Genomic DNA, 20436 nt, shown 5'->3' with positions numbered 1-20436 from the left:
GGGCATGCACTCTGGAGGAACGGCATACCCGTGCCATTCCTTCAGAGCACTGTACCGTGGCCCGGGATGCATATGCTGGCCACCATCGTTGTTTGGCCAGTCAGACGGCCAGAGCTCATGACCTTGGAAAGAAGACCGGATGAAGATGAAAGCCTCTGCAGTGGTGACAGCTTACTGCTGGAGAGCTTCGTTTTAAGGAAAGTCCTTCATAATGTACTAGTATACATTACCTTGCAGGGGATTTTTTGGGGTTTTTTAAGCTTCAGTTTACTACTACTTTAAGATGTGGTGTTGGGAAGAGGAGTCTTCCAGTACTGCTGCTATTTTCTGTTTAGAATAAGGGTGGTGGCAGGGCAAACTGGGCTGCCTTTTTAGTGCTCTAATTGGTGTATTCATACCCCTTGAAACTTTCTACATTATGTCATGTTAAAATCCCAATAAAATAAATTTACATTTTTGGTTGTATGTGCTAGACCAACACAAAGTGGCACATAATTGTGAAGTGGAAGAAAATGGTTTTCAAAAATGTTTTACAAATGTGAAAAGTGTGGTGTGCATTTGTATTCAGCCCCCCTGAGTCAATACTTTATAGAACCACCTCTGGCTGCAATTACAGCTGCAAGTACTTTTGGGTATGTCTCTACCAGCTTTGCACATTTAGTGACATTTTTGCCCATTCTTCTTTGCAAAATAGCTTAATCTCTGTCAGATTGGATGGAGAGTGTCTGTGAACAGCAATCTTCAAATAAAGTCCAGATCTAAATCCAATTGAGAATCTGTGGTTATGACTGGCCCATGCTAACATGAATATGCTTTGATTTGAATTCTAAACCATTCCATAGTAGCTCTGGATGTATATTTAGGGTTGCTGTCCTGCTGGAAGTCTCAAGTCTGTCTCAAGTCTTGCAGATTAATAGATTTTCTTCTAAGATTGCCCTGTATTTGGCTCCATCCATCTTCCCATCAACTCTGACCAACTTTTTGCAAACTGCAAATGGGATTTCTTACAGGCTTCTTTCAACAAAGGCTTTCTTCTTGCCACTCTACAAATCTGGCCTTTATGGAAGCGTGCACGACTAATAGTTGTCCTGTGAACAGATTATCCCACCTGAGCTGTGGATCTCTGCAGTTCCAGTCTAAAGTTACCGTGGGCCTCTTAGCTGCTTCTCTCCTTGGCAGTCCACCTAAACTGACAGGCTGGGCATGTCTTGGTAGTTTTGCAGTTTTGCCATACACTGCCATTTTCGGATGATGGATTGAACAGTGCTCTGTGAGATGTTCGAAGCTTGGGTTTTTTTTTAAAGCTAAGCCTGCTTTTAAACTTCTCCACAAATTTATCCCTGACCTGTCTGGTGTGTTCCCTGACCTTCATGATGCAGTTTGTTCACTAATATCCTCTAACAAACCTCAGTGCTTCACAGAACAGCTGTATTTATACTGAGATTAAGTTACAAACAGGTGGACTCTATTTACTCATTAGGTGACTTTTGACAGCAATTGGTTTCACTAGATTTTAGTTAGGGGTATCAGCGTAAAGGGGGGCTGAATACAAATGCACGCCACACTTCACAGATATTTATTTGTAATAAAATTTGAAAAGTGGAAGGAAAATGATAGTTTTCAATTATTTGCCACTTTGTGTTGGTTTATCACATAAAATCCCAATAAACATTTACATGTTTGGTTGTAACATGACAATGTGGAAAATTTCAAGGTGCATGAATAAGTTTTCAAGACATTGTAGCTGTTCATAGCCCAGTTAAAGACTAATGTATTGCTACCCCCGAAGGAGCTGCTGGTTTTGGGCTCACTTTCCCACTTACAGCACCCACACAGTATTTTCCGCACACTTTCAATTGGCTCGGTAATCGGTCTAGGGGTTTTGGTATTTTATTGGGGAACGATGAACTTAGATGGGGAGGGGTACATGGGATACCCCAAACTGTAAAACCATGTAGAGGAAAACAGTGGACTTGTTAAGTCTCTGGCTCTCTGTGATAAGATGCAAGTTGTATAGCACAGCTATGGGAGTAGTAGTACAAAAAAAGCAGTCTTTGCTAAAAAGGAGTGGTGACACATCACCTGGCTGTCTTGCACCACACCTGGCTGCTCTGGTTCCCTGATTGAGAAATGGTGTGCCCCTGTCTGTCTTGCACTACTCTGGGCTATACTTGGTCCAGACTCGTGAGGTATTGTACTTCACTGTCTCTTCTCCTTTCAGTGATGGCTGGTTTAGTACTCTCTCCCAATTTGGAGCTCTTGGACTCCAGATCTATTACTGCCTCCTCCACTTTTGGCTCATTCTGACTCTCTGGCTTAGACCTTAGAGCTAGCTGAGACCTTTAAGCTGGTCTGGTCTCCCGAGGCTCTCCTCTTCCTCTCTGCTGCAGTGGCAGTCCCAGCACAGGGGTTCCTTCCAGATGCCTGTAACCTGGCAGCTTGGAGAGTCCAGAGTTCAAAGTAATTAAGAGCTTATGGCTTGTCTCCCCAGTTTAGTGGAAATCCCATAGATTTTCAAGCTGCTAGCCCTGTTCTCCCTCCCACTGTGTTCTGGAACACTCCAGAAGACAGGGTGAAGTAATAGGCCAGCAATCTGTGAAGCACTGCACAGACCCCTGCTCCTCTGCCTAAAGAGGAGTCATACTGAATTTGCCTAACACTCAGCAACCTAGGAGGGTGCTTCAAATACTGTACAAGCAGAGGTTTTTCAGCTCCTAGTGTGCATGGAGCCTTAATACAAAAACCTGCAAAACTTTTGTTTCTCAAGGCAATTGTTTCTCCTTTCAATCTATTGTGTCACTTAAGCTTGGCACTCATGAAGAGAATATTGGACGAATGATCACCTGTTATTTTTTGCATGCTAGTCTGGTATCAAAAACGAATAGGTTAACAGCGTTACAAAAATTCTTGTAAGAATACAACTTCCCACAAAGATGTTACAGTACATAGTTAATCTGATTGAAAAAGACAAAAGTCCATCCAGTTCAACCATTATAAAAAAAAGTGATAATCCTACACCCACATTTGATCCAGAGGAGGGCAAAAAAACCCAGCAAAGCATGATCCAATTTTGCTTTTTCAGGGGAAAAAAATGCCTTCCTGATCCCCTGAGAGGCAATCTAACATTTATAGGTACAGTTGATCCAGGGAATATCAGATACACAGAATATAACTGGATACTAAGAATCCAGGCCTTTTTTTTAAAGCAATTCACTGAGCTGGCCAGAACCAACTCTTGAGGGAGTCTATTCCACATTTTCACACTTCTCACAGTGAAGAAACCTTTTTGCGTTTTGGAGATTAAATTTCTTTTCCTCCAGATGTAAAGAGTGCCCCTTTGTCCTCTGTGATGACCTCAGGGTGGAGAGCTATTCACCATATGAACCACTGATGTATTTATACATGTTGATCATATCCCCCTTAATCTCTTCTCAATACTGAATAAATTCAGTTCCTCTAATCTTTCTGAATAGCTGAGCTTCTCCATGCCTCATCAGTTTGGTTGCCCTTCTCTGTAATTTCTCTAGTTCCCCAATATTCTTTTTGTGAATTAGTGCCCAAAACTGAACTGCATATTCCAGATGGTCTCACTAATTTGTACAGAGGTAATATATCTCTCTGGAGTCTATACTTTTAATACATGAGAAATTTTGCTCGCTTTAGAAACCGCAGCTTGGCATGACATTAGTAAATGTGTGATCTACCAGAACTCCCAAATCCTTCTCCACCATTCATTCCCCAGTTGTACCCCCCCCCCCCCCCCCCGTATGTATACATGACCTTACATTTATCAACATTAAACCTCATTTGCCACATAGTTAAACAGTGCATTGAGGTTGGCTTGTAAATTGGAGACATCCTGTAAGGACGTTATTCCACTGCACAGCTTGCGTGGGTTTCCTCCCACACTCCGAAGACATGCTGGTAGGTTAATTGGATCCTGTCTAAATTGGCTCTTGTATATGAATGTGAGTTAGGGACCTTAGATTGTATTCCCCTTGAGGGCTAGGGCTGCTGTGAACGTATAATATATATGTAAAACGCTGCGTAAATTGACGGCGCTATACAAGTACCTGAAATAAATAAGAGAAGACTTCACAAGAACAAATACAGAGGGTTCACCACAAGGTGCAAACCATTCATAAACCTAAAGAATAGAAAAGCCAGATTAGACTTTGTCAAAAAACATCTAAAAAGCCAGACCAGTTCCGGAAAAGCATTCTTTGGACAGATGAAACGAAGGTTAATCTGTACCAGATTGACGGGAAAAAAAAAAGTGTGGAGAAGGCTTGAAACAGCTCATGGTCCAAAGCACACAACGTCATCTGTAAAACATGGTGGAGGCAGTGTGATTGCATAGGCATGCATGGCTTCCAGTGGCACTGGGTCATTGATGTTCATTGATGATGTGACAGAAGCAGTTATTAGAGATATGCTGTCAGCTCAGATTCAGCCAAATGCAGCAAAGTTGATTGGACAGCGCTTCACAGTACAGATGGATAGTGATCCAAAACACACTGGAAAATCAACCTAGGGGTTTTTGAAGAAAAAGTGGAATATTCTGCAATGCCTGCGTCAGTCACCTGATCTCAACCCAATTGTGTATGTAATTCACTTGCTGAAGGCCAAACTAAAGGCAGAAAGTCCCACAAAGAACAACTGAAGACAGCTGCAGTTAGAGCCTGGCTAACCATCAGAAAAGAGGAAACCCAGTCTTTGGTAATGTCCATGGGTTCCAGACGTCAGGCAGTCATTGCCAGTAAGGATTCTCAACAAAATATTAAAAATGAATATTTTATTTATGATTATATTAATTAGTCCAATTAACTTACATTTGAGCCCCTGAAAATGGAGGAACTGTGTATGAACATAAATATCAAGTACAAATTTTAAGAACTACAACCATTTTTAAACCCTTGAATTAAAGCTGAAAGTATGCACTTCAAATTAATTTGGATTGTTTAATTTTAATTCTGGTGGCAGACAGAGCCAAAAGTATGAAAATTGTGCCTGTGTCCAAATATATATATGGACTGTATAATAAAGTCATATATGGGTCTATTTTTTTCAATTATTCTTCGCTACTAGACTTAGCTAACTTGTGATGTTGTCCTGGTGGGCTGACCCTCCATTTTTCCCAAGATTCTGAGTTTTTTTGTTTTTTTTTTGGTATGAATGGTGACATGGGTGCACCTTAGTCATTATATTGTCCCCCTTAGTCTGAGACCTACACTTACTTGCCACTTTATTAGGTACAACTTGCTAGTGACAAGAAAATATCCCTCACACCATTACACCACCACCACCCTGAACCATTGATACAATGCAGGATGGATCAATGCTTTCATGTTGTTTACGTCACATTCTTAGCCCACCATCTGAATCTCGCAGCAACCAGTCTGCTCATTCTCCTCTGATATCAACAAGGCATTTTTGTCCACACAACTGCTGCTCACTGGATATTTTTTCTTTTTTGGACCATTCTCTGTAAACCCTAGAGATGGTTGTGTGTGAAAATCCCAGTATATCAGCAGTTTTATAAATATTTAGACCAGCCTGTCTGGCACCAACAACCATGCTACGTTCAAAGTCACTTAAATCCCCTTTTTCCCCCTTCTGATGCTCGGTTTGAACTTCAGCAAATTGTCTTCACCACATCTAGATGCCTAAATTAATTGAGTTGCTGCTATGTGATTGGCTGATTAACATTTTGTCACCAAGCAATTGAACAGGGGCACCTAATAAAGTGGCCCTTGAGTGTATATCTCTGTTGGATGTTGGGAGGTGTTGGTGTGTGCATGTTCCTCTCCTTCCCCCAGTTCTCCCCTGCCCCATTCTTCTCTTTTCCCAGTTTGAACCTTTCTTCCATGGGTTGATCATGATTATGCAATTTGTTTTAGGATTGTTACTTTGGCATTATGTAATATGTTATTGCTAGCTATAGAATTATTGCTTTCACCTTGGTGCGCGCAACAATACCAAGTGTGTAACAATACTACATGTGTAATTTTTGTGCTTTTTCAGGGCAACAGTGACACCATGAAACTACATGATCAATGCACATGTTATGCAGGTGTAAAAACAAGGTGCAGGTAGGTCTATCAGAGTATTAATGCAACTGCTGGACCTATTAACCTAAGGGCTAATCAGGCATGGGTAATGCTTGGCCAGGAAACCGCACTGAACCCAGAAGTGACAAAATGCTTGTTTTGGGGTTTCTTTAACAAGAGGGGAGATCTGTGAAGAATGTGTTTGCCTGATCTCCCTCCACTGTACCTGCCATGCTCATTCCAGACCCACATGAAAGGCAGTGGAGCCTGGAATACAAAGTGAGGGTAGTGGGACCTGTACCCTCAAAAATGTGGGGAAGTGGTCAGGTGGGCTTTACAGTCATCTAAATCACTTTCAGCAGAAAGCCAACTGTTTAAAAACCTGTGCTGCTGCTGACATAAGCCTTACGTTGGTGGCAGCTAGAGTGTTAGATGATTATGTATCTTATAAGAATGTTAGAATACAGGTTTTTGTATTGCTATGCAAAACTGGTTTAATAAATAAATAAAGACAAATAAATTCTTTAAAAATCATACAATGTGATTTCCTGAATTTTCTTTTAAATTCTGTCTCTCAGAGTGGGAATGCACCTACAATGTGAATTTCAGACCCCTCCATGATTTCTAAGTGGGAGAACTTGCAAAATCGCAGGGTGTTCAAATACTTCTGTTCCTCACTGTATAGAGAATGCTGATCTAGAAGCATATAGAGTGATAAAAACCTTTCATGCAAAGAAATGTTATTTACACAGATTTTGTAATGAAACCACATAAATGTCAATATAGCTTGTAATGTCGATGCAATAATTCTTTCCTTTTTTTCTATAAGAAATACACTCAGAATGTGGTTTATTGTATCAAAGTAAACTGTAGATCAGCATGTTGTGCAAATCAGAACCACTAGTGTAGCAATCCAGTAAAACTGATGTAATTGAATTTGAAATATGTTATGTAAAGTAAAAGAACCACTAAAATAACCTATTAAAGGTCAACTCCACTCATAACTGATGTATTGAGTTCAATCACATGGTAGATTAAGGTTTTTTTTATTGGTATAGCGAGCAAGGAATGTCAGGGAAAGTCCCAAGTTGTGACTTGTGGGATTGGTACCTGGGGAAACAATGAAGCCAGCTGTAGGCTACTCTTTGCCAATATCAGAACAGTTGGTACATATGACACAAGGGTGGGATGGAAGCTGGCCTCTGAACCACTCCCTAGGAAGGCTGAGTACTCCAAATCCTAAGAAATGCACCCCAGCACTGTAAAGAGGGCAATCTTGTGGGACACAGAGGCTGCTCCTAATTTGAAATATGTGAGGGTGCAGGTGCATGGCTGTGTCTGTGCAGCCATTGTCCCAACTGACATGAATGGAACTGTCTGCATGGGGTTGCATGGAACACGTGTGCATCCCCGTGTGGGTAAACACAGCCCTAACATGGGCAAACCCTTAAGCATGCCCATTGTCAAAGTGGCCTTAATGTCTTATATAACAGCCTCAATGAGTTTGTTTTTGGCAGCTTCCCAAAATAGATTCAAAAAGTATGCTAAAGCTAAGCTCCAAACAGATATTAATTGAATATAAATGAAATGGCTGTTGTGGGAGTTGTCCAGCATAGTCCATCACAAGACAAGGCAAAATGCCTTGTCTCCTATCAAACCAGTTTTCACCATCCCATTGCAATGGTGTACACTGAACAAAGTATGCCATGCAGCACTTTTTCAGCACAGTGTGGTGCAATGCAATTCATTGCCCTGCATCATGCTACAGCCAATAAAAATTAATAAAATATCACTTTTAACCATTTCCATACCGGCCACTTTTGCCCCCTTCCCTCCCAGGCCATTTTTCAGGTTTCAGCGCTCTCACACTTTGAATGACAATTGCGCAGTCATACAACATTGTACCCAAACTAAAATTTTATCATTTTCTTCACACAGCTAGAGCATTCTTTTGGTGGTATTTAATCACCGCCGGGGTTTTTATTTTTTGCTAAATTAACAAAAAAAGACAAAATTTTGAAAAAAAACCCACATTTTTCTTTGTTTCTGTTATAAACGTTTACAAATAAATAATTGTTCTTTATAAATTTAGGCCAAGATGTATTCTACTACATTTCTTTGGTGAAAATAACCCAAATTAGGATGTATTTTTTAGTTTGTAGGAAAGTTATAGAGTTCACAAACTATGGTATAGATCTGAATATTGATCAATCCTGAAGTACTGACAGCCAATCTAATTTCTTGAGGTCCAAGAATGTCAGAACAGTACAGATATCCCCCAAATGACCCCTTTTTGCAAAGTAGACAGTCCGACATACTTCATAAGAGGCATGACGAGTTTTTTGAAGTTGTATTTTTTTTTCAAAATTTTTCGGAAAATGAAAAAATTAAAAAAATTATTTTCACTATTTTTTTTTTTTACATACTGTCACCAGTGCAGTACAGCATCATCATATAACTGGCATGGCGGTGATCAGGGACACTAACTGGTGGCAGTATGAAAAAAAAAATATATATTTTTTTAATTTTTTCAAAACATTTTATTTTTAATTTTTTCAAAACATTTTATTTCTTTTTTTTTAAGATTTTTCTTTCATATTTCACTATGTCCAAAGTAGTACAATGTTACCATAGTAACATTGTACTACTTTGGGGAAGTGATCAGTATTTTTTTTTTCTTTTACACAATTTGCTTTTAGCAAAGAATTACTTTGCTATAAGCAAGCATTTACCTGAATAATATCGATTCATTCAGGGTTTTTTTTTTTTTTTGTGCTTAGCTGTGATTTGGCATGTGCATGTAATCACTGTGACCATTCACAGCTAGGCACTAGTATACAATGGATGGCATGAATGAAGCCATCCATTGTATACAACTGTTATGTGACCTGCTGTGATTGGTCACAGCAGGTCACATGGTACCGGCAACTCAGATCTGTCATCAGCCGTGTCCGAGGTACACAGCCGGTGACAGATCGCGCCGCTGCGCAAGCGCAAAAACTGCGCATGCCCGGGAGGACGCCATATGGCATCCACCCGGAAATCTACAGCATTTTGCCGGCCGCCAAACGGCTATTGGCCGGGCGGCTATTGGTTAAACAGTGTGATGCGCCAGGATTGGCACATCAGCACCACTATCATCCTACTGCACACCAGCGGCTGTGTTCTAGAGCAGTTGCTGGCGTGATCAGCCTTAAGTGCTTGAATGAACTTGACCTGGTATCATCTCTTTCAATTCCTCTGTATAGCAGAACTCAGACTGATAGGAGGGGATAACAGCACAAGGAGCCAGTCAGTAGCATTGCAGTGCTCACTTGTGCTAACAAGGAGCATGCTGATAGGCTGCATATTCTTTCACTGTTCAGCCATTGGCTAAGGGAGAGACAATACCTGTAACTGTTTCTTAACTGGAGTACCGACAAATCAGGACTCATCTGCCAGACGGAGCTGTGCTGTGTGGCAGAGCTATGTAATCTCAGTACTGAATGAACAGATATACAACTCCATTGGCAAGTAAAACAGTGTGTGTGTATGTATATATAAATATATTTTTTTTACACACTATATTGGCAAAAGTATTGGGACACCACTCCAAATCATTGGATTCAGGTGTTCTAATCACCTCCATGGCCACAGCTGTATAAAATCAAGCTCCTAGGCATGCAGACTGCTTCTACAAACATTTGTGAAACAATGGGTCGCTCTCAGGAGCTCAGTGAATTCAAGCGTGGTGAGTCCATAAGTCCATCCGTGAAATTTCCTTGCTACTAAATATTACAAGGTCAACTGTTATTGGTAAAATAACAAAGTGGAAGCAACTGAGAACAACAGCAACTCCACCACAAAGTGGTAGGCTTTGTAAAATGACAGAGCGGGGTCAGCACATGCTGAAGCACACAATGTGCAGAAGTCGCCAACTGTCTGCAGAGTCAATAGCTAAAGACATCCAAACTTCACGTTACCTTCAAATTAGTACAACAGTGCATACAGAGCTTCATGGAATGGGTTTTCATGGCTGGGCAGCTGCATTCAAGCCTTACATCACCAAGTGCAATGCAAAACATTGGATGCAGTGGTGTAAAGCACACCACCACTGGACTCTAGAGCAGTGTAGATGTGTTCTCTGCAGTGACAAATCAAACTTCTCTGTTTGGCAATCTGATGGTCATGTCCTGGTTTGGTGGATGCCAGAACAGTACATGCCTGACTGCATTGTGCCATATGTAAAAACTTGTGGAGGGGGCAGTGTGGAATTGCTTTTCAGGGGTTGGGCTTAGCCCCTTAACTCCAGTAAAGGGGACCCTTAAGGCATCAGCACACAGACATTTTGCAAAATAACTATGTTAAGGCTGAAAAATATCCCAAAAAAAAAAAAACTACATGTTGGAGCAGATGGAAATGCCAAACCTTTCTTTTTTGAAGAGTTTAGAAGCATAGAATCTTGTCTAAGTCTTCTATATCTAGTTATGGATGTCAGCACCTATGGTAGTGAGCGCTATAAACCACAGCTTGGGTATCCCCAGGGCACAGAGTCTAAGCACCAGCCTGCTTGTTCACCAGGGCCCCTGATGGTGGGGATGGACGTGGAGCAGGCTGGAACAAGGTTGCAGCCCCCAGGTACGCCCAGCTGAGATAGAAGAGACCACTAGCAGGAGCAGGGTACAATGGGAGTAGGAACAGAATATCCAGAAGACAAGCAAGGTCAGGAACAAAGCCAAGGTCAATACACAGATAGACACCGTAGGAGCGCCATTAGGGTAGCGGCGCAGCCCACAGGGGAGCACAGACAACCACCTTTTTCAGGCAATGTGGGCCAGACTGAGCAGGTCTTAAATAGACAGGCAGACAAGGAGGCGGGCCAGGAAGTGATGAAAGGGAAGAACATAAAACCCAGGGAATAGCAGACAACACCCATAGTTGAGCAGAGACACACCTGTGAAGGAAACACAAACAGCAAGGAGGTAAGATTAAACACACAAGAGGCTGCAAGCTAACTTGTGACAATGGACAGTAGATAAGACATCTGATGATCAGATTACAGCTGCAGAACTGTAGCCTACAAAGGCCATTTTATGCTCTGGACTATTGCTATTTACAAGTCATAGATGTGAGGCATTTAACCACCATGGCTGATGGAACTTGGGTTTATTTGTACAGAGAGTACTTGACCATCATAGGAGATAGAACAGTTCAGGTACTTGACCGACATAACAGGTAAAACTTGCACAAACAGTTCAGTTGCTGATAAATGGCAAAGTCTTTGTAGATGGTTGCTGCTGTCTGAAGCATTTGTCTCCTCCAGCATACTTCTGGTTGATATCAAAGCATGTATTAAGACTAATGATCCAACATTCCATACTTCACAACAATGCCCATGTAGCCCATTATTGATTTCTGAACAGGTAAATCAATCATCACTAGTGGCCTGGCCTACCAATAAAGGAAAACGTGGCCTGTTACATTATTAGGTAAAGCATTATTGCAGGGACACTTACCCACCTACCACCTGAACTCTACACTACTCTGTATCTAATCTAAACTGTCTTAAACTACAGGCCCAACTTCAAACTTGTGTTTCCTCTCACACTGTAAAGCCATTATGGCAGGCTAACAGGCTCTTGTCTACACTGAGCCCAGTATGTATGTACAAATTGCCCATGCATGTGTGTCACCATACTCTACATGACAGTCCCACACCCAAGCAATCATGGAAGGTTTGGGAAAATCCTGGGAACCTATTTCATGATTTACTATGATTGAAACTTTTCATATCACTCTCCTCTCTCCCTGTACTGTGTACATCCTGTGGATTCTGTTTTTCACTCTGCCAGTGGTTCTGCATTTCAGTTCCACTACAATGACTATGGCAGAATGTACCAAAGTACATTGGCTGCCATAATCTAACTTAAAGCAGAGGTCCACCCAAAAGGGGAAGTTCCGCTTTAAGCTTTTATCCCCTGCTCCCCATTAAGGATTGGCACCTTTTGGGGAGTGGGTACCTGAATTTGACAGGTACCCGCTCTCACTTCTGTGATTGCCTAGGCAATTGGAAGTGGAAATTGTCCTCTCCCCCTAGTCTTCTGGGACACATGACAGGTCCTAGAAGACTATGGGGCTGTTCACAAAGCGCAGCGCTTCTCACACATGTGCAGTGGGCACCCTACTGTGAAGCTGCAAGCTGTCACAGCCAGGTGGCCACATTGAAGATGGCGGCGCCAGGGAGAGAAGACGTCCAGTGAAACCAGCTATGGTGAGGACACCACTGGACCGAGGGACAGGTAAGTGTCTGTATTAATAGTCAGCAGCTACTGTTTTTGTAGCTGCTGACTTTTACTTTTTTTTTTTTTTTTTTTTTTTTTTTTTTTTTTTTTTTTTTAGCTGGAACTTCACTTTAAATATACACAGGGAAAGACAATATATAAGATGTACAACAACATTTTTAATGTAAATGTTTATTAAAAATAATAAAACCCCTCCCAGATGTGAAAACAGTCTGTTAATCAAACACCTAGTTTTTCTCTATTTTTGTTTCAAATTTCACTTAATCAGAGAACTCTCAACCATCATGCTGTATCAAGATTAGTTGCTGTTTTACAATCAGTTCTGCAAAGGAAATTTGTGAATTCTGTATAAAACTGTATTCTATTTTGTATGCTTTGCCTATGTGGGTGGCACAGTGGCATAATGGTTAGCACATCTGCCTTGCAGTAAATGGGTCATGGGTTCAATTCCTAACCATGGCACCTCCTGCATGGAGTTTGCATGTTCTCACTTTGCTTGCGTGGGTTTCCACTGGGTACTCCGGTTTCCTCCCACACTCCAGACATGCTGGTAGGTGAATTGATTCCTGTCCAAATTGGCCCTATTATGTATATATATGAATGTGAGTTGGGGACCTTAGATTGTACACCCCTTGAGGGTTGGGGACTGATGTGAATGTACAATATATGTAAAGCGCTGCTTAAATTGACAGCGCTATATAAGTACTTGAAATAAATAAAATAATGTATTGTACCAAGCACTCCTTGTGCACATGGCACTAATAATGTTTTAAGTTTGCATTCCTTCAAGTTCTGATTAGAAATTAGCCTGCCTAAGTAACGCGCCTTGTTACCATAAAAGTACAATTGTAATATTAATGTGATACCTACGTATATATGTGTATAAAAGACTTTCAACTGTGCTGAATGAACAGAACAGTGATTTGGAAAGATGCTGATTGTATCTTTTTATGTGTTCCCTACTGCAGTAGGTATTCATTTGGAACCCCTAATCAATACGAGGATAGGAGTTGCCTATCTATAAAATTTTCAGTATTAACTGCTTATCGACCACTCTATAGCAGAAGTACTGCTACAGGGCGGCAGAGCTGCGCAAAATCAGGTGTGTATATATACACGATTTTGCATTTCCGCATAGCAGAGCAATACAAAGCGGCATGTTTCCCTAGTAAAATGCACACAGTAAAACCGCTAACAAATAACCATTTGATCGCCCCAGATGTTAACCCATTACTGCCCACTGACAATACAATGTCATTGCTTTTTGTTAGCACTGATCACCATATTGGTGTCACTGGGGATGTCCGTGGCAGTTAGCCAGCCCCCCCAGTGTCAGAATGCCAGCTGCAGTCCCGATATAAGTTGCTGATCGCCGCCATTACAAGTATTAAATAAATAAAATTCCAGTATATATAGTGCCATTTGTAGATGCTATAATTTTAATGTAAACCAACTAATTTACATGTATTGGGTTTTTTTTTAGCAAAGATATGTAGCGGAATACATTTTACATCACACCACGATCCTCACAGGTATTAATAGTCACAGGTCAATCCCCTCACTCGATATCATCAATAGTGACACTCACTCCTCTCCTTAAGGTCTCCTCCGGCCAGTAGTACTGCTCACTCTCCAAATAGGCTCATAATAAAGCATAAAGATCCTCCATAGTGTAAACCTGTTTATTTTAAGCCAAAATAAAAAAATGCCCACTCACATGTACAATGTTAAATATTCACTTTTCACCACATACTATGGGTGTACTTGTATGGGTTGAAAAGGTGCACAAAGATGGCGCCCACGCCAGAAACTACATCACCACGTACCAGAAGTTCCTCCCCGCGTACCAACATGTTATGTCACGCTAGTCACGTGACTTCAGGGTGTCCTGATGCACACCGTTGTTGTGACTACATTTACACGTTATCACCTGCATGATTTTGAAGTTGGAGCACGAGCTTATGTTTGAAGTATTTGGACTTTTGCAATACTGCATCATTTGTGTGTTCATGATTTATTTAATTTTTTAATGACTTTTATTTATGTGGTTAGGTGTGTGGCACTGATCACCTATACATAGTATCTTATCCCTATCAAGGGATTCACATATTTATTTTCACCATTGGATTTATGAGTCTGCGATCCCTCAAGTGTTAGAGCGACTGTGGAGCTTTATATTTTCACATGTATACAGTGTTTTTTTTTTTTGTTTTTTTTGTTTGTTTCCAAGAACTGTGAAAAAATTCTAATGTCTAGGAACAGATCTGGTTCCTTCTGTATTAACAAGAACTTAAAAATCATTTTATATTCTAGAAGTTGATATACATGTTCATCTTTAGTGTGATCATTCACTATTGTCCCATCATATGCTATTAAGCAAAATACTTAGTTTGGTCTTTACTAGCTGACTTAAAGTGATACTAAATATACATTGTTTGCATTAGCTTCCCTGTGCGCCCTCTTCCCTATGTAAAAGGGAGGAGAGGGGAGAAGAGATCAGCGCTGTGCTGGTTTGCATCTTTTCTCCCCTCGCTTCCTCTTCACAAGGGACCCAAACAGCAGCAGGAGCCATTGGCTATTGCTGCTGTCAATCAAATGTGGTAAAGAGGATGTGGGGGGGTGGGGCTAAGTCCCACTGTGTGTCTACAAAGCTGTGCTCTATAGACACACAGGTCAGGAGCGAGTATGTAGTGCGTGTGTGCAAAGCAAATGGCTTGCTATGAGGACACAAAAAGGAGGAGCCAGGCTTTTCATTGGGGGGACCCAAGAAGAGGAGGATCAGGGCCGCTCTGTGCAACACCACTGCACAGATCAGGTGAGCATAATAGTTTTGTTTAATTAAGAAAAAATCTACCTTTTAGTAGCACTTTGTGAAAATGACATGGGTGTGACATTAATTTTATCAGTGGGAGGTGCCTTCTTCCCTTTCTATGCCCAGTAGGCTGAAATAGAGAGCTAAACATTTGAATAATTATAATGGCTGCTTTCCAGCATATAACAGGTGTCAACCTCAATCAGCCATTTTCTTTTATTTGTTTCAAATTTTCTGATGAGTTGCATAATAAAAATTAACAATTTCAACCAGGCTTTTATTTTGCAAAAAATATTTCAACATTTCCTCGTCTTATAAAAACCCACACTTAAACATATACATTATACACATTTCATGGATGGTGAAAAATGTCCTGTTTCTCACACAGGAAAAAGGAGGGGGGAATCTGCAAAGTCTGTCTCGTCTTCTTTTCCCCTTATGTAAGCGAGGGATCTACTGCTGCAGGCTCTCACATAGGGAATGTCCATTGTCCACTGGGGCCACAAGCATTCTCTAAACTACAAGCCCAGTTTTGCCACAATTATCTTTTTCTTTTGCAACACTTCCCCCTTGCTGAGTTTTGGGTCCCCCTATAGTCCTGCACAGACAGGCAATACACACTTTCCATTCAGACTTGTACCAGGAGACAGCAACCAGTCCTTTAACTTTGTTTTGAAGTTTTATTAGGGGTTTAAAACTTGGATAGGAGAAGGGGTGTATGGGATGCCCAAGTGAATGGCAACTGAGGACAAACTTCTTGAACTATATTACAAGTCTTTACACAGAAATCCTCTTCTGAAGAGCTAGCAAAGATCTCCCAATGTACCTCTTCAACCCCAGATGCTCCTCAATCCGGCTGGAGGAATCTTTCTCCATCACTGATGTGCGCTAATGAGGCTGCAATAATGGGCACTGATAGGCGGCATTAATGAGGAGGCACTGATGAGCATTGACAGGCATCACTGATGAGCACTGAAAAGCAGCACACATCGGCGGCACTTGTGGTCAGCGATCGGCAGCTCTGAGCACTATGTGACATTGGTGTGCACTGGTATGTGGCATTGATGGGGCTACACTGATCAGGGCACTAATGATCAGTATAGATGGCTCCTCTGAGGAATGCTGATTACCGTCTCTTCTCCTCACGAGCCAACGCCATCAGCTCTTTACAGTGATCGGTGATCCGCTGTGTCCCAGGGACACAGTGCACCATCCTTTGTTGCGCAGTAAGAGTGGGGGGACGTCATATGACGTCCTCCCAGAATGAGAGAAACACCGCCCGCCTATCATTACCTTATATGGCGGGCAGGAGGTGGTTAAAGGGCAAACGTATCCTTTAACCACTTGCCTACCAGGCACTTATACCCACTTATTTACCAGGCCAATTTTCAGCTTTCAGCGCTGCCGCACTTTGACAATTGCACGGTCATGCAACATTGTACCCATATGAAATTTTGATCATTTTTTTTCTCACAAATAGAGCTTTCTTTTGGTGGTATTTAATCGCCACTGGGCACTTTACTTTTTGCGCTATAAATACAAAGAGTGCAAAAAATTTGAAAAAAAAGTTTCTTTGTTTCTATTATAAAATTTTTCAAACAGGTAATTTTTCTCCTTCACTGATGTGCGTTGATGAGGCGGCACTGCTGGGCACTGACTGGCACAACCCCTGGGCACAGGTGGGCGGAGCTAGTGGGTGCACTGCTGGGCACAGGTGGGCGGAGCTTGCAGGTGGCACTGCTGTGCACCGATCATCAGGGCACTGATCATCAGTGCCCTGATCGGTGCCGATCCCCGCTCTGACAACTGCCGGTTCTCTGCAGTACTTTCCTCACGATCTGACAGCGTGAGGAAAGTGCAGCCGAGAACCGGCACTTGCATTTTCCTCTGATCAGCGTGTCATTGGACACTGCTGATCACGTGGTAAAAGGATGCTGTGATTGGCCTCTTACCACATCACGTGATCAGCTGTGTCCGTAGGACACAGCGATCACGGAGATCGCCGGGTGCGCGCCCCCTGGGGTGCGCAGGAGAGCGCGTTCTGGGAGGACGTCATATGACCACCCAGAACTGGCCGGCCGCAGTGCAGCCGTCATTCGGCTATCTGCGGTCGGCAGCTGGTTAATGGAGCGGACACCGGAGCTTGATTTGGCTGTTCGGCATTTACTTGTACTGTATACCCACATGCTTCACTGTGTGAGGGTAATGTGAAGGAATACAGGTTTTTCCCCTCATTGTGGCTGGCGTCTCATATACTCGCTCAGCAGATGCCCTTCTGCTGAGCGTTGAAAGCCCAACACTCCCTTTTCCTGACAAGCACCCAATCAGTGCTCATTACACTGCAAGGTCTCTCCCCTCCTTGCTACTCCCCGGGTGCAGTGCTGAAGACAGGAAGGGAGGTAAGTAGGAGATAAACAGCACAATGTGAAAAACATTAGGTTTAAGTCACCGTAAAGCCTTTCATTTTTAAATGCCCCAGGCATTCCTAAAAGCACCTCAGTTTTGGTTAAAATTATTTTTTTGTATCAGGACAAGTAGATTGGGACCCCAATTTAGTCTCTTGGACAAGTTTTTTAGTTCATTCATGAAAAATGTTTGTCACGATGGTTTAAACCAATCGTCAATGTGACCTCACTAACCATTAGAAAATTGGAACTTTCCGCATTTGAAAATGTTTTAATCTTGCCTTCACCTGAAACTCACTTTAGATATTTGTAACTAATATTGTGCTGAAAAGGGTGTCAGCAAGGAGGGTTTGTGTCATTCATCTGCCCCCCGCAAATGCAAAGGGTAAATAAACGCACCGTGCAGTGTTAAGCCGCCACAGAGCCGGTGTATGCACAGTTTAGGTGTGTTTTGCATGTGTATTTAGCTGCAAGCCCATTGGCTTCTATCAGGTTGTGTGCCACATTTTCGGAAAGTGCATCAAGTCTTGCATACCACATTTGGTGTGCTTTCAGAAAATGCAGCAAAAATTAGCAACCTAACGAAGTCAATGGGATCGCAACTAAAAACCTGTAAAACCTCCCCCTCCTATCAGGAAGAAGAGATGCATGGTCATGTGACAGAACTTTGACCTTGTAAAAATAATTTCTGAAACTAAGCAAAGCATTTATGGTGTCTGCACAGCAATAATTGTATTAGAAAGTGTCCAACACTGTACTTCCACAAACACTTTAGTACCACGCTATAGCAGAAAGACAGCTACAGTGCAGTTCTCTCATTCTGGGAGGGCATTTGTAGAAGTCCTAGAACGTGCCTCCTTTAGACGCAGCTGATCACAGGTCATGGTAAAGGGCCAATCACAGCAGACCTTTACCATGTGATCAGCTGTGGCCAATCACCGGTTATCGGCAGTCTTTCCTCACACACTCTTTGAGGAATAGACAGCCGATACCTGTCAAGACTATCAGCGCTTGATTTACGCAGATAATCAGGGCACTGATCATCAGTGCAGCCCCATCAGTGCCCAGTGCATCTTATCAGTGCAGCATATCAGTGCCGCCTCATCAGTGCGGCCCCATTAGTGAAATAGAAATACGTCTAGTGGTGGTGATTTTGTGGTGAGTAATACTCCAGTGGCAGGATCCAGATGAGGGATCACATTAATTGCATACTTACTGTTTAAACTCTAGTTGTAAACATGAGGGGGTTCCCACCAATGACATGGTTTTAAGCTCAGGGCACTCTGAGGAAAGAGTTTGATATGACATCATATTTTGTGTTGGCTCTCCTAGTCCTGTTTTAGCCCTTTGGAGAGCCCCTGCAGTATGAACATACAATATTATAGACATCCAGTTATAGCTATGCCAGCACCATAACTGCTTTTGCTTAGTTTAAGAACTTTCAGAAAACTCTTACCTGTTTTACAAGGTTAAAAAGTTTTGTCATGTGATCATGTTTGTGTGAAAGTTATAGCATCTACAAACCGTATATACGGCAGGGGCGGACTGACCATTTGGAAACTCGGGCACTGCCCGAGGGCCCGGGGTCAGTATGGGGCCCCATGAGATGCCCCTGGTACCCTTTTTTTATAGGCTTTTTTGAGTTTGGGCGAGGACACAGTGGCCCCATGATCCCCTATTGCCCGGAGGCCCCATGAGTTGTCAGTCTGCCCCGATATACAGTATATTTGAAAACTGATCAATCCTGACAGGCTATCTTATTTCTTGAAGCCCTTAAAATTTTAGAACAGTACAATTACCCCACTAATGGCCCCTATTGGGCATGTCGACAGTCTGAGTTATTTAGTTATTATACTGTATAATAGTAAAAAGCATGGTGAGTTTTTTACTTTTTTTTTTTTACCAGTTTTTTTTTTTTTTTTTTTTTTTTTTTTTTAGTGTAAGACATTACATTTTTTTTCACAATTGTTTTTTTACATACTGTCACTTGTGCAGTACAGTGTCATCATATGGCTGGTGTGGTGCTAATCAGGAACACTGACAATATGTTTAAAAAAAAAAAAAAATTTCTTCAATTTTTTTTAACTTTTTTTACTATCTTTTAACATGCCTTCATCAGAGTAGTTCAGTGTCACCATTGTAACACTGCACTACTTTGGGGGGGGGGGGGGGGGGGCGGTGTTGATCGATTATTTTTTTCTTTTACACTTTTCTTTTACACTTTGCTGTTACAGTGATAATTGTAACAGCAATGTTTTGAACTGTCGTGAATGAATTACATTCATAACAGCTGTGATTATTTTTTTGTGCGCTGTGATTGGCCCATAGCTATCACATGGTACAGGATGCTGTAATTTGCCCAGGAGCCATGTAATAGCTGTGGGCCAATCGCAGCATCACTCTGTAGGATTCATTTGTTGACATTGTGATGCTATGGATACAGTGGTTGATGTACATGTATGTAGTCCAGCCTGCTTGTACCGCCTGCCCGTAGTAAATGTACTGTGGTCGGACAGCAACTGGTTAAGCAGCGGGTGTGTTCAAGAAGCAGGCTGTGATTGGGAGGGGGCATGTGCCAAAGGCAGGCTGTGATTGGGAGGGGGTGTGGGGACTGAACAAAACATCCCAAGAGAAGTGTGTTGTCTGCAGTGTCCTGTACATCTGAATGGCCAGCCAAAGGATGAAAACTAACCATACAAAAATAGATCAACTTCTGTGCTTTGTGTGTGGTCAGTTTAGGACAAGGAAAGGTGACTGGCAGGATAAAGCAGGTACTTCAGGTGGAAGAAATACACAAAAATGATAGAGGCTATGATTTATAAAATACACATGTGAACACACATAGAAATAAATATTTAGGGTAACACACTTTTAAAGATTTTTTTTTT

Source organism: Staurois parvus, unplaced genomic scaffold, assembly GCF_062004578.1.
Source record: "Staurois parvus isolate SC_StPar_1 unplaced genomic scaffold, SC_StPar_1.0 ptg000562l, whole genome shotgun sequence".
Lineage (NCBI taxonomy): Eukaryota > Metazoa > Chordata > Amphibia > Anura > Ranidae > Staurois > Staurois parvus.
This window is presented reverse-complemented; position numbering follows the sequence as displayed.